The sequence below is a fragment of the Nerophis lumbriciformis genome, linkage group LG09 (assembly GCF_033978685.3).
Source record: "Nerophis lumbriciformis linkage group LG09, RoL_Nlum_v2.1, whole genome shotgun sequence".
Classification (NCBI taxonomy): domain Eukaryota; kingdom Metazoa; phylum Chordata; class Actinopteri; order Syngnathiformes; family Syngnathidae; genus Nerophis; species Nerophis lumbriciformis.
In genome coordinates, this window is record NC_084556.2 from 52,618,142 (window position 1) to 52,633,864 (window position 15,723).

At 40.0% G+C, this 15,723-nt stretch overlaps 1 protein-coding gene across 2 annotated transcripts in view; it reads left to right on the forward strand.

Annotated features, from left to right (window-relative positions):
* LOC133607871 (3',5'-cyclic-AMP phosphodiesterase 4B-like) overlaps positions 1-15,723 on the forward strand; it is a 156,792-nt gene that overhangs the window by 99,331 nt on the left and 41,738 nt on the right. The window lies entirely within an intron of this gene.

A 15,723-nucleotide genomic window follows, 5' to 3' on the forward strand; every position in this document is an offset into this window, starting at 1 on the left:
TGTAAGGTGTATATGGCTGTGTAATTAGGGAAATAAACGTAAAGTTAGTTAAAAAGTTAGCACTATAATGTTTGATGAAAAAGTTAGCATGCTTAAGTTAGCTTGATAGCATGCTAAAGTTAGCACGCTAACAGTTAACCAGTGTTACATACCATGTTATATGACTTTAGGATAAACGTTTGCCAAATTAGCTCGAAAATCTTAGCACTTTAATGCTAGCATGCAAACGTAAACATGCTAACGGTTAGCATGTGTCACATACCAAGTTACATGACTGTAAGGTGTATGGCTGTGTAATTAGGGAAATAAACGTAAAGTCAGTTAAAAAGTTAGCACTATAATGTTAGATGAAAAAGTTAGCATGCTTAAGTTAGCTTGCTAGCATGCTAAAGTTAGCACGCTAGCAGTTAACCAGTGTTACATACCAAGTTATATGACTAGGATAAACGGTTGCCAAATTAGCTCAAAAATCTAGCACTTTAATGCTAGCATGCAAACGTAAACATGCTAACGGTTAGCATGTGTCACATACCAAGTTATATGACTGTAAGGTGTATATGGCTGTGTAATTAGGGAAATAAACGTAAAGTTAGTTAAAAAGTTAGCACTATAATGTTTGATGAAAAAGTTAGCATGCTTAAGTTAGCTTGCTAGCATGCTAAAGTTAGCATGCTAACAGTTAACCAGCGTTACATGCCAAGTTATATGACTTTAGGATAAACGGTAGCCAAATTAGCTCAAAAATCTATCACTTTAATGCTGGCATGTAAACGTAAACATGCTAACGGTTAGCATGTGTCACATACCAAGTTATATGACTGTAAGGTGTATATGGCTGTGTAATTAGGGAAATAAACGTAAAGTTAGTTAAAAAGTTAGCACTATAATGTTTGATGAAAAAGTTAGCATGCTTAAGTTAACTTGCTAGCATGCTAACAGTTAACCAGCGTTACATACCAAGTTATATGACTTTAGGATAAACGGTTACAAATTAGCTCGAAAATCTAGCACTTTAATGCTAGCATGCAAACGTAAACATGCTAACGGTTAGCATGTGTCACATACCAAGTTATATGACTGTAAGGTGTATATGGCTGTGTAATTAGGGAAATAAACGCAAAGTTAGTTAAAAAGTTAGCACTATAATGTTTGATGAAAAAGTTAGCATGCTTAAGTTAGCTTGCTAACATGCTAAAGTTAGCACGCTAACAGTTAACCAGTGTTACATACCAAGTTATATGACTTTAGGATAAACGGTTGCCAAATTAGCTCGAAAATCTAGCACTTTAATGCTAGCATGCAAACGTAAACATGCTAGCGGTTAGCATGTGTCACATACCAAGTTATATGACTGTAAGGTGTATGACTGTGTAATTAGAGAATCAAATGTAAAGTTAGTTAAAACGTTAGCACTATAATGTTTGATGAAAAAGTTAGCATGCTTAAGTTAACTTGCTAGCATGCTAATGTTAGCATGCTAACAGTTAACCAGCGTTACATGCCAAGTTATATGACTTTAGGGTAAATGGTTGCCAAATTAGCTCGAAAATCTAGCACTTTAATGCTAGCATGCAAACATAAACATGCTAACGGTTAGCATGTGTCACATACCAAGTTATATGACTGTAAGGTGTATATGGCTGTGTAATTAGGGAAATAAACGTAAAGTTAGTTAAAAAGTTAGCACTATAATGTTTGATGAAAAAGTTAGCATGCTTAAGTTAGCTTGCTAGCATGCTAACAGTTAACCAGCGTTACATGCCAAGTTATATGACTTTAGGGTAAATGGTTGCCAAATTAGCTCAGAAAGCTAGCACTTTAATGTTAGCATGCAAACATAAACATGCTAACGGTTAGCATATGTCACATACCAAGTTATATGACTGTAAGGTGTATGACTGTGTAATTAGAGAATCAAATGTAAAGTTAGTTAAAAAGTTAGCACTATAATGTTAGATGAAAAAGTTAGCATGCTTAAGTTAACTTGCTAGCATGCTAATAGTTAACCAGCGTTACATGCCAAGTTATATGGCTTTAGGGTAAATGGTTGCCAAATTAGCTCAAAAAGCTAGCACTTTAATGTTAGCATGCAAATATAAACATGCTAACAGTTAGCATGTGTCACATACCAAGTTACATGACTGTAAGGTGTATGGCTGTGTAATTAGGGAAATAAACGTAAAGTTAGTTAAAAAGTTAGCACTATAATGTTTGATGAAAAAGTTAGCATGCTTAAGTTAACTTGCTAGCATGCTAAAGTTAGCATGCTAACAGTTAACCAGTGTTACATACCAAGTTATATGACTTTAGGGTAAACGGTTGCCAAATTAGCTCGAAAATCTAGCACTTTAATGCTAGCATGCAAACGTAAACATGCTAACGGTTAGCATGTGTCACATACCAAGTTATATGACTGTAAGGTGTATGGCTGTGTAATTAGAGAATCAAATGTAAAGTTAGTTAAAATGTTAGCACTATAATGTTTGATGAAAAAGTTAGCATGCTTAAGTTAACTTGCTAGCATGCTTAAGTTAACTTGCTAACAGTTAACCAGCGTTACATGCCAAGTTATATGACTTTAGGGTAAACGGTTGCCAAATTAGCTCGAAAATCTAGCACTTTAATGCTAGCATGCAAACATAAACATGCTAACGGTTAGCATGTGTCACATACCAATTTATATGACTGTAAGGTGTATATGGCTGTGTAATTAGAGAATCAAATGTAAAGTTAGTTAAAAAGTTAGCACTATAATGTTAGAATGAAAAAGTTAGCATGCTTAAGTTAACTTGCTAGCATGCTAATAGTTAACCAGCGTTACATGCCAAGTTATATGACTTTAGGGTAAATGGTTGCCAAATTAGCTCAAAAAGCTAGCACTTTAATGCTAGCATGCAAACATAAACATGCTAGCGGTTAGCATGTGTCACATACCAAGTTATATGACTGTAAGGTGTATATGGCTGTGTAATTAGGGAAATAAACGTAAAGTTAGTTAAAAAGTTAGCACTATAATGTTTGATGAAAAAGTTAGCATGCTTAAGTTAACTTGCTAGCATGCTAACGTTAGCATGCTAACAGTTAACCAGCGTTACATGCCAAGTTATATGACTTTAGGGTAAATGGTTGCCAAATTAGCTCAAAAAGCTAGCACTTTAATGCTAGCATGCAAACATAAACATGCTAACGGTTAGCATGTGTCACATACCAAGTTATTTGACTGTAAGGTGTATGGCTGTGTAATTAGAGAATCAAATGTAAAGTTAGTTAAAAAGTTAGCACTATTATGTTTGATGAAAAAGTTAGCATGCTTAAGTTAACTTGCTAGCATGCTAAAGTTAGCACGCTAACAGTTAACTAGTGTTACATACCAAGTTATATGACTTTAGGGTAAACGGGTGCCAAATTAGCTCAGAAAGCTAGCACTTTAATGTTAGCATGCAAACATAAAATGCTAACGGTTAGCATGTGTCACATACCAAGTTATATGACTGTAAGGTGTATGGCTGTGTAATTAGAGAATCAAATGTAAAGTTAGTTAAAAAGTTAGCACTATAATGTTAGATGAAAAAGTTAGCAGGCTTAAGTTAACTTGCTAGCATGCTAAAGTTAGCACGCTAACAGTTAACCAGTGTTACATACCAAGTTATATGACTTTAGGATAAACGGTTGCCAAATTAGCTCGAAAATCTAGCACTTTAATGCTAGCATGCAAACGTAAACATGCTAATGGTTAGCATATGTCACATACCAAGTTATATGACTGTAAGGTGTATGGCTGTGTAATTAGGGAAATAAACGTAAAGTTAGTTAAAAAGTTAGCACTATAATGTTTGATGAGAAAGTTAGCATGCTTAAGTTAACTTGCTAGCATGCTAACAGTTAACCAGCGTTACATACCAAGTTATATGACTTTAGGATAAACGGTTACAAATTAGCTCGAAAATCTAGCACTTTAATGCTAGCATGCAAACGTAAACATGCTAACGGTTAGCATGTGTCACATACCAAGTTATATGACTGTAAGGTGTATATGGCTGTGTAATTAGGGAAATAAACGCAAAGTTAGTTAAAAAGTTAGCACTATAATGTTTGATGAAAAAGTTAGCATGCTTAAGTTAGCTTGCTAACATGCTAAAGTTAGCACGCTAACAGTTAACCAGTGTTACATACCGAGTTATATGACTTTAGGGTAAACGGTTGCCAAATTAGCTCGAAAATCTAGCACTTTAATGCTAGCATGCAAACGTAAACATGCTAACGGTTAGCATGTGTCACATACCAAGTTATATGACTGTAAGGTGTATATGGCTGTGTAATTAGGGAAATAAACGCAAAGTTAGTTAAAAAGTTAGCACTATAATGTTTGATGAAAAAGTTAGCATGCTTAAGTTAGCTTGCTAACATGCTAAAGTTAGCACGCTAACAGTTAACCAGTGTTACATACCGAGTTATATGACTTTAGGGTAAACGGTTGCCAAATTAGCTCGAAAATCTAGCACTTTAATGCTAGCATGCAAACGTAAACATGCTAACGGTTAGCATGTGTCACATACCAAGTTATATGACTGTAAGGTGTATGACTGTGTAATTAGAGAATCAAATGTAAAGTTAGTTAAAACGTTAGCACTATAATGTTTGATGAAAAAGTTAGCATGCTTAAGTTAACTTGCTAGCATGCTAATGTTAGCATGCTAACAGTTAACCAGCGTTACATGCCAAGTTATATGACTTTAGGGTAAATGGTTGCCAAATTAGCTCAGAAAGCTAGCACTTTAATGTTAGCATGCTAGCATGCAAACATAAACATGCTAACGGTTAGCATGTGTCACATACCAAGTTACATGACTGTAAGGTGTATTAAACGTAAATGGATGATTTTTTTTTGGTGGAGAGTCTTATTTGTGTGAATGCTTGGACATTTCACACAAATATTTGTTCCACGGTCTTTTAGACTCATTTTCAAAAATCACCTGAATCGTGTTTGTAGCGTGGATGAGCCAAGCCTTTGATTCCCCTCCGACGACCTTGTGTAACCGTCTCTGCGTGCGCCAACTGTAGGGAAAGCGCAGCAGCAGGATGCGGTCGCACCTTCCTGGCAGCAAACAGACCCAGACCGCCACACGTCGACGTGGACCGACTTTCAACAGCTTGCCGCTTTGTGCAGGAGTCGCTTTGAAGCCGCACTTTCTGCTCTCTGCCTCCGACCTTTGTGTGACTTGGACGCCGGGGGTTCTTGGAAACGGTTTTAGGCCACAAAGCTCCTCTCTGAGCTGCCACCTTACCGTGGTAGAGGAGTTTGCGTGTCCCAATGATCCTAGGAGCTATGTTGTCCGGGGGTTTCTATGCCCCCTGGTAGGGTCTCCCAAGGCAAACTGGTCCTAGGTGAGGGATCAGACAAAGAGCAGCTCGAAGACCTCGATGAAGAACACACACAAAGGACCCAGATTTCCCTCGCCCGGACGCGGGTCACCGGGGCCCCCCTCTGCAGCCAGGCCCGGGGGTGGGGCACGATGGCGAGCGCCTGGTGGCCGGGCCTGTCCCCATGGGGCCCGGCCGGGCACAGCCCGAAGAGGCAACGTGGGTCCCCCCTCCAATGGGCTCACCACCCATAGCAGGGGCCATAGAGGTCAGGTGCAGTGTGAGCTGGGCGGCAGCCGAGGGCAGGGCACTTGGCGGTCCGATCCTCGGCTACATAAGCTGGCTCTTGGGACGTGGAACGTCACTTCGCTGGGGGGGAAGGAGCCTGAGCTAGTGCGTGAGGTGGAGAAGTTCCGGCTAGATATAGTCGGACTCACTTCGACGCACAGCAAGGGCTCTGGAACCACTTCTCTCCGGGTTGGGGAGGAGATCTTGCCCCAAGTGGAGGAGTTCAAGTACCTCGGAGTCTTGTTCACGAGTGAGGGAAGAGTGGATCGTGAGATCGACAGGCGGATCGGTGCGGCGTCTTCAGTAATGCGGACGCTGTATCGATCCGTTGTGGTGAAGAAGGAGCTGAGCCGGAAGGCAAAGCTCTCAATTTACCGGTCGATCTACGTTCCCATCCTCACCTATGGTCATGAGCTTTGGGTTATGACCGAAAGGACAAGATCACGGGTACAGGCGGCCGAAATGAGTTCCCCCCGCCGGGTGGCGGGGCTCTCCCTTAGAGATAGGGTGAGAAGCTCTGCCATCCGGGAGGAGCTCAAAGTAAAGCCGCTGCTCCTCCACATCGAGAGGAGCCAGATGAGGTGGTTCGGGCATCTGGTCAGGATGCCACCCGAACGCCTCCCTAGGGAGGTGTTTCGGGCACGTCCGACCGGTAGGAGGCCACGGGGAAGACCCAGGACACGCTGGGAAGACTATCTCTCCCGGCTGGCCTGGGAACGCCTCGGGATCCCCCGGGAGGAGCTGGACGAAGTGGCTGGGGAGAGGGAAGTCTGGGCTTCCCTGCTTAAGCTGCTGCCCCCGCGACCCGACCTCGGATAAGCGGAAGAAGATGGATGGATGGATGGATGACCAGTCGGTCCTCACTCGGCAAACTCAGGGGGGGGAAATTGTTGGAACCTCAGAACCAGAAGCCATACTCTGGTTTTCAAACCTAAACATTGCAAGTGCCTACACACAGATCTCAATAGTTCAGATATTTCATCAGCACATGCGTGCAATGAGATTTGACTGCTAGTCTTTGTTCAACGCCGCCGTTCAGAGTCTGCACACCAGCTCAGCGCTTTGATCTACTTCATTGACGTAAAACAGGGAGAAGCAGGCTGGCTGTCTGGTTGTGCTAAGCAGATGGAGAAAATGTATTCCATGTGTGAGACTTCCAAGGTCGACGGGTCTTTGTGGAGGAAAAGGGAAGGTGGGGAGATCCAGATGTGCGCAGTGTCAACTTGGTTAAACCTACAATCTCTCCCGGTTTCTACACTGGAAGAAAAGACACCATATCTATCGCAAGCAATGTTATGAATTACATTTCACAATGTTGGGTAAATACGAGCCTTAATAGTTACTCATTTCATCTGAGTGGATCGGAATGGGAAAAACAGGAGGAAAATTCACTAGGAAAGATGGGAGTTAAATAACACTGAGAGTTCCACCCAACAACTGCAAGACCGGCACTCTACCCACTAGATGACTAGATGTGACCAATCTAAGTCTAAGACTAGATCTGATCAATCTAAGTGTCGGACTAGATCTGAGCAATTTAAATCTTAAGACTAGATCTGACCAATCTAAATCTTAAGACTAGATCTGACCAATCTAAATCTTAAGACTAGATCTGACCAATCTAAGTCTAAAACTAGATGTGACCAATATAAGTCTAAGACTAGATGTGACCAATCTAAGTCTAAGACTAGATGTGACCAATCTAAGTCAAAGACTAGATGTGACCAATATAAGTCTAAAACTAGATGTGACCAATCTAAATCTAAGACTAGATGTGACCAGTCTAAGACTAGATGTGACCAATCTAAGTCTAAAACTAGATGTGACCAATATAAGTCTAAGACTAGATGTGACCAATCTAAGTCTAAGACTAGATGTGACCAATCTAAGTCTAAAACTAGATGTGACCAATATAAGTCTAAGACTAGATGTGACCAATTTAAGTCTAAAACTAGATGTGACCAATCTAAATCCAAGACTAGATGTGACCAGTCTAAGATTAGATGTGACCAATCTAAGTCAAAGACTAGATGTGACCAATCTAAGTCTAAAACTAGATGTGACCAATCTAAATCTAAGACTAGATGTGACCAGTCTAAGACTAGATGTGACCAATCTAAGTCTAAGACTAGATGTGACCAATCTAAGTCTAAGACTAGATGTGACCAATCTAAGTCTAAGACTAGATCTGATCAATCTAAGTGTCAGACTAGATGTGACCAATCTAAATCTTAAGACTAGATCTGACCAATCTAAGTCTAAAACTAGATGTGACCAATATAAGTCTAAGACTAGATGTGACCAATATAAGTCTAAGACTAGATGTGACCAATCTAAGTCTTAAACTAGATGTGACCAATCTAAATCTAAGACTAGATGTGACCAGTCTAAGACTAGATGTGACCAATATAAGTCTAAGACTAGATGTGACCAATCTAAGTCTAAAACTAAATGTGACCAATCTAAATCTAAGACTAGATGTGACCAATCTAAATCTAAGACTAGATGTGACCAGTCTAAGACTAGATGTGACCAATCTATGTCTAAGACTAGATCTGACCAATCTAAGTCAAAGACTAGATGTGACCAATATAAGTCTAAAACTAGATGTGACCAATCTAAATCTAAGACTAGATGTGACCAGTCTAAGACTAGATGTGACCAATCTAAGTCTAAGACTAGATGTGACCAGTCTAAGACTAGATGTGACCAATCTAAGTCTAAGACTAGATGTGACCAATCTAAGTCTAAGACTAGATTTGACCAATCTAAGTCTAAAACTAGATGTGACCAATCTAAATCTAAGACTAGATGTGACCAGTCTAAGACTAGATGTGACCAATCTAAGTCTAAGACTAGATGTGACCAATCTAAGTCTAAGACTAGATGTGACCAATCTAAGACTAGATGTGACCAGTCTAAGACTAGATGTGACCAATCTATGTCTAAGACTAGATCTGACCAATCTAAGTCAAAGACTAGATGTGACCAATATAAGTCTAAAACTAGATGTGACCAATCTAAATCTAAGACTAGATGTGACCAGTCTAAGACTAGATGTGACCAATCTAAGTCTAAGACTAGATGTGACCAGTCTATGACTAGATGTGACCAATCTAAGTCTAAGACTAGATGTGACCAATCTAAGTCTAAGACTAGATTTGACCAATCTAAGTCTAAAACTAGATGTGACCAATCTAAATCTAAGACTAGATGTGACCAGTCTAAGACTAGATGTGACCAATCTAAGTCTAAGACTAGATGTGACCAATCTAAGTCTAAGACTAGATGTGACCAATCTAAGTCTAAAACTAGATGTGACCAATCTAAATCTAAGACTAGATGTGACCAGTCTAAGACTAGATGTGACCAATCTAAGTCTAAGACTAGATGTGACCAATCTAAGTCTAAGACTAGATGTGACCAATCTAAATCTAAAATTATATCTGACCATTCTAAGTCTAAGACTAGATCTGACCAATCTATGTCTAAAACTAGATCTGACCAATCTAAATCTTAAGACTAGATCTGACCAATCTAAGTCTAAAACTAGATGTGACCAATATAAGTCTAAGACTAGATCTGACCAATCTAAGTCCAAAACTAGATGTGACCAATCTAAGTCTAAGACTAGATCTGACCAATCTAAGTCCAAAACTAGATGTGACCAATCTAAGTCCAAAACTAGATGTGACCAATCTAAGTCTAAGACTAGATGTGACCAATCTAAGTCTAAGACTAGATGTGACCAATCTAAGTCTAAGACTAGATGTGACCAATCTAAGTCTAAAACTAGATCTGACCAATCTATGTCTAAGACTAGATGTGACCAATATATGTCTAGGACTAGATGTGACCAATCTAAGTCTCAGACTAGATGTGACCAATCTAAGTCTAAAACTAGATCTGACCAATCTATGTCTAAGACTAGATCTGACCAATATATGTCTAAGACTAGATGTGACCAATCTAAATATAAAACTCGATCTGACCATTCTAAGTCTAAAACTAGATGTCACCAATCTAAATCCAAAACTAGATGTGACCAATCTAAGTCTAAGACTAGATTTGGCCAATCTAAGTCTAAAACTAGATCTGACTAATCTATGTCTCAGACTAGATGTGACAAATATATGTCTAGGACTAGATGTGACCAATCTAAGTCTAAGACTAGATCTGACCAATCTAAGTCTAAGACTAGATCTGAACAATCTAAATCTAAAACTATATCAGACCAATCTAAGTCTAAGACTAGATCTGACCAATCTAAGTCTAAAACTAAATGTGACCAATCTAAGTCTAAAACTGGATCTGACCAATCTAAGTCTAAGACTAGATCTGACCAATCTAAGTCTAAGACTAGATCTGACCAGTCTAAGACTACATCTGACCAATCTATGTCTAAGACTAGATCTGACCAATCTAAGTCTAAGACTAGATCTGACCAATCTAAGTCTAAGACTAGATCTGAACAATCTAAATCTAAAACTATATCAGACCAATCTAAGTCTAAGACTAGATCTGACCAATCTAAGTCTAAAACTAAATGTGACCAATCTAAGTCTAAAACTGGATCTGACCAATCTAAGTCTAAGACTAGATCTGACCAATCTAAGTCTAAGACTAGATCTGACCAGTTTAAGACTAGATCTGACCAATCTATGTCTAAGACTAGATGTGACCAATCTACAAACGTTTGTAAGTCTAAGACTAGATCTAACCAAACTGAGTCTATGATAATGAAGTGATGAAGTCTACTCGGATGAGAGGTGAAACGTCTTCTAAGACAAAGCAAAGAGTCCAGTTGTGATGGATTGACTGCCCTGAGACTACAAGGACCTGATCAATAAGACATGCTAGTGACATACTAGTCCTAATCAGTGCTAATTTACAAACATAGCAGCACTTTCAGATGAGCAATTCCATTTATTTAAATTGATTAGAATTCACTCACTATTCTATTAAAAATCAATAAAATGCAATGCTTTCTTAACTTGTCATTTTGACAATCTCATAATTATGATATTTTTTTCTCATCAATTTGACTTTTTTATCTCATAATTTTGACTTTTTATCTCATAATGTTGACTTTTTATCTCATAATTAGGGCCTGCATGGCCCATTGCATAAGGACTCCCAAAGGGAGTCCTTATGCAATGGGACATAAGGACCTATTGAATTTGTAAGGTTTTATTCTTCCGCAACTTTGCGCTGTAATTTGACCCCCTTAGCATGCTTCAAAACTCACCACATTTTACACACACATCAGTAATATACGGCAAAACTTTTTATCAAAAAACCAAACCCCAAAACTCAAAATTGCGCTCTAGCACCCCCTAGAAAGAAAACTGCTTATAACTCCCAGTACGAATGTTGTAGAGACATGAAACAAAAACCTCTATGTAGGTCTTACTTAGACCTACTTTTCATTAATAATTTCCTCGGGCAAAAATCAACAGGAAGTTGGCAATTCCCCCTTCAAGACAAAAAAGTACTAAAAACAGTAACTTTTGCCTCTTTGAGCTGTATTTTCACCCTCTTAACATGCTTCAAAACTCACCAAACTGAATACACACATCAGGACTGGCAAAAATTGCGATCTAATAGAAAAACCTAACACCAAATCTCAAAAATTGCGCTTTAGCGCAATTTTTGAATAAAACGCAGAAAAAACTGCTCCTCGGAAGAAAAAAAAAGACAAAACTGCCTGTAACTCCCACTGGGAAGGTCGGAGAGACATGAAACAAAAACCTCTATGTAGGTCTCACTTAGACCTACATTTCATAGATTGACAACCCTCAGCAAAAATCAATAGGAAGTTTGCAATTTCCCCTTCAAAACAAAATTATTTTATAAACCGGTCACTTCTCTTCAAACATTATCTCCTCTGAGCGCGTTTGTCGAAATAAAAGTTATCGAAATAATTTTTCTAACTGCTCCAGTTTTGATTTTATGAGCCTTCAAAGAACCGCTGCGCTGATGCTGCTGCGCTGATGCTGCTGCGCTGCTGTTTTCTCAAGATGGCTGCTTAAAAGCAGGAAGCACCAACGTGGCCACACAATGCAGACAAGGTAGGTACACTAGACAAAAGTCTTGGGACACTTCGGACTAAAAGTAGACAAAAGTATTGGGACACTTATAACTACCACTGGACAAAAGTATTGGGACACTTAGGCCGAAAACTGGACAAAAGTATTGGGACACTTGGGACTACAACTTGACAAAAGTATTGGGACACTTAGGACTACAACTTGCCAAAAGTATTGGGACACTTGGGACTAAAACTGGACAAAAGTATTGGGACACTTAGGACTAGCACCTGCCAAATACCCGGCCCCACCAACGCTGCTTGCAGCTTTAATTTCGACTTGTTATCTCAATGTTGACTTTATCTCATAATTTTGACTTTTTATCTCATGTTGGCTTTCTAATAGGCCCTGCGATGAGGTGGTGACTTGTCCAGGGTGTACCCTGCCTTCCGCCCGAAACGCAGCTGAGATAGGCTCCAGCAACCCCCTCACGACCCCGAAAGGGACAAGCGGTAGAAAATGGATGGATGGATAAATGCAATGCTTATGTTTTAATAAACTAGATTTTCTTTATAAATGTAGTGAAATATTTAACAGTCAATAACACAATCATATTGATGATATTTTGCATTCAAATTCACACGACCACAACATCTTTTTTTCCCCAGTTTAATTTGCTCCCTCACGCGTCATCATCTCAAGTCAGTCTGCATTTTCCAAAATGTGCACAGCGACCACATGAATGGCCCCGTTTTGTAGCCGCTTTAGCCTTTCATTGACTCCGCTCCATGTTTTATGCCAGTTCAGGGGTCAAGTAGGAAGTGCTTTGGTTTCTTTGGCACCGGGCTCGGTCCTGGTTTGGCGTTCCCCCCAGCGTGAGAGTCAAAGTTGGCGTCTTGCGTTGCTTGTGCAAACACGGGTCGATGTCTGACACCCTCCTCCCCCACCGCCCTTCTCATGAGGTTCAGCGAGGAGAGAGGTCGTTTGTGAGGCGAGGCGGTGCGACGGCGGTTCCTGCTGCAGTTCACCTGAGTTTAAGACGCGTGTTTCGAGGAAGAAGTTAGTGCATCAAATCACTTAAAACAGCAACACACTCCAAAAAGTCAGTGTTCAAAAACCCATCCATCCATCCATTTTCCACCGCTTGTCCCTTTTTGGGGTCGCGGAGCCTATCTCAGCTGCATACGGGCAAAAACAAGAAAAGAAAATACAAAAATTAGGGGTATTTTATTTGAACTAAGCAAAATTATCTGCCAATAGAACAAGAAAATGTGACTGTATTATGCTGATAGTATAAATTTGTACCCTGAATTGATTAACGTGGATTCTGTCATGACTTGATCTTGGGTGTTTGCTTTTCCGGGATGCAACGGAAAGTTGGCTCGGGCGAGACGGGAATGAAGGTACATGATTTATTTAATATATAAAAAAAAAAGTGCAAACGAAAAGCGCGCACAGTGGCGGAGAATAAACTATGAAACCAAAAAGACTGTAAACATGGAACAAAAAACGTACTTGGCTTGGACAAAAATAGATGCATGAAGAATGGACATGGAAAGAATGGACAGAGCATAAATGTGTTGAGGTCGTCAGAAAGACAAACTGAAAAACACTGAACTTAAATACTACAGACATGATTAACGAAAACAGGTGCGTGACTCAAGACGTGAAACAGGTGCGTGACGTGACAGGTGAAAACTAATGGGTTGCTATGGTGACAATCAAGAGTGCACAATGAGTCCAAACGTGGAACAGGTGAAATTAAAGCTGCAAGCAGCATTGGTCGGGCCCGCATATTTGGCAGGTGCTAGTTCTAAGTGTCCCAATACTTTTGTTCAGTTTTCGTCATAAGTGTCCCAATACTTTTGTCTACTTTTAGTCCGAATTGTCCCAATACTTTTGTGTAGTGTACCTACCTTGTCTGTATTGTGGGCACGCTGGTGCTTCCTGCTTTTAAGCAGCCTTCTTGAAAAAACAGCAGCATCAGCGCAGCGGCTCTTTGAAGGGTCATAAAATCAAAACCGGAGCCGGTATCAAAACTCTTTCACTAACTTTTAATCAGAAGGTTAATTAATCTCTCTCCTGTGTTAGTTTGAAGCCGAAACGTCAAACACGCTCAGAGGAGATAATGTTTGAAGAAAGGTGACCGTTTTTTACAAAAATGTTGTGTTGAAGGGGGAATAGCAAACTTCCTGTAGATTTTTGCTGGGGGTTGTCAATTTATGAAATGTAGGTCTAAATGAGACCTACGGAGAGGTTTTTGTTTCATGTCTCTCCGACCTTTCCGGTGGGAGTTACAGGCAGTTTTGTCATTTTTTTCTTCCGAGGAGCAGTTTTTTCTCCGTTTTATTCAAAAATTGCTCAAGAGCGCAATTTTTAAATTTGGGGTTAGGTTTTTTTATTAGATCGCAATATTTGCCAGTCCTGATGTGTGCGTTCAGTTTGGTGAGTTTTGAAGCATGTTAAGGGGTTCAAATTACAGCTCAAAGAGGCAAAAGTGACTGTTTTTAGTACTTTTTTGTTTTGAAGGGGGAATTGCCAACTTCCTGTTGATTTTTGCCCGAAAATATACTATTATGAAATCTAGGTGTAAGTCACACCTACATAAAGGTTTTTGTTTCATGTCTCTCCGACCTTCCCGGTGGGAGTTACAGGCAGTGTTGTCATTTTTTTCTTCCGAGGAGCAGTTTTTTCTCCGTTTTATTCAAAAATTGCTCAAGAGCGCAATTTTTAAATTTGGGGTTAGGTTTTTTTATTAGATCGCAATATTTGCCAGTCCTGATGTGTGCGTTCAGTTTGGTGACTTTTGAAGCATGTTAGGGGGTCAAATTACAGCTCAAAGAGGCAAAAGTGACTGTTTTTAGTACTTTTTTGTCTTGAAGGGGGAATTGCCAACTTCCTGTTGATTTTTGCCCGAAAATATACTATTATGAAATCTAGGTCTAAGTCACACCTACATAAACGTCAAACACGCTCAGAGGAGATAATGTTTGAAGAAAGGTGACCGGTTTTTACAAAAATGTTGTGTTGAAGGGGGAATAGCAAACTTCCTGTAGATTTTTGCTGGGGGTTGTCAATTTATGATATGTAGGTCTAAATGAGACGTACGGAGAGGTTTTTGTTTCATGTCTCTCCGACCTTCCTAGTGGGAGTTACAGGCAGTCTAGTTTTTTTTCTTTTTCTAGGGGGCGCTAGAGCGCAATTTTGAGTTTTGAGGTTTGGTTTTTTGATAAAAAGTTTTGCCGTTTATTACTGATGTGTGTGTAAAATTTGGTGAGTTTTAAAGCATGCTAAGGGGGTCAAATTACAGCGCAAAGTTGCGGAAGAATAATAATAATAAAGAATAAAACCTTACAAATTCAATAGGTCCTTATGTCCCATTGCATAAGGACTCCCACAGGGAGTCCTTATGCAATGGGCCATGCGGGCCCTAACTAATGGGTAATCATGCAAACAAGACAAGGGAGTGAAAAGCCAGAAACTAAACAAAACATGACTTAAAACAAAACATGATTACACAGACATGACAAGTTTGATGTATCATATGTTTTAGTTAAAAAAAAAAAAAAAAGCCCATAATGACATTTTGTCTGTGGTCCTCTTTATTTTGAAAAGTATCAAGATACATCTTGGTGCAGGTACTAAAATATTGGTATGGGGACACCGCGAGTGAAAGCCATGTTCCTTAGTTAAGACTGGCAGAGGGGTCGCCGAGGTGGGCGCTACACACCGACAGCAGGAGGCAGAAAACGGCATGGTTTGCATGCCACTCCTTTGGTTGACCACCTATGTGAGTTGACGGAGGGTGAGGGACAGAGTGGGAGGGGGTTTGCGGAGCCTGCGAGGCGTTATGGAGAGAAAGGGGCTACAGAGAGAGAGAGAGTCGGCAAACAGTAACTGAAGCCTCAGTTGGTCTGAGAGTCCGACAACCCTGAACTTTCCGAAGCGACTTAGTGCAACGAGATGAAGGAGCTCTGTGTCCACAACCCTGCATCTCCTGGGTGTCCGGCGGATCCGTCCGCCGGACTATCGAGCCGTTCTGGGA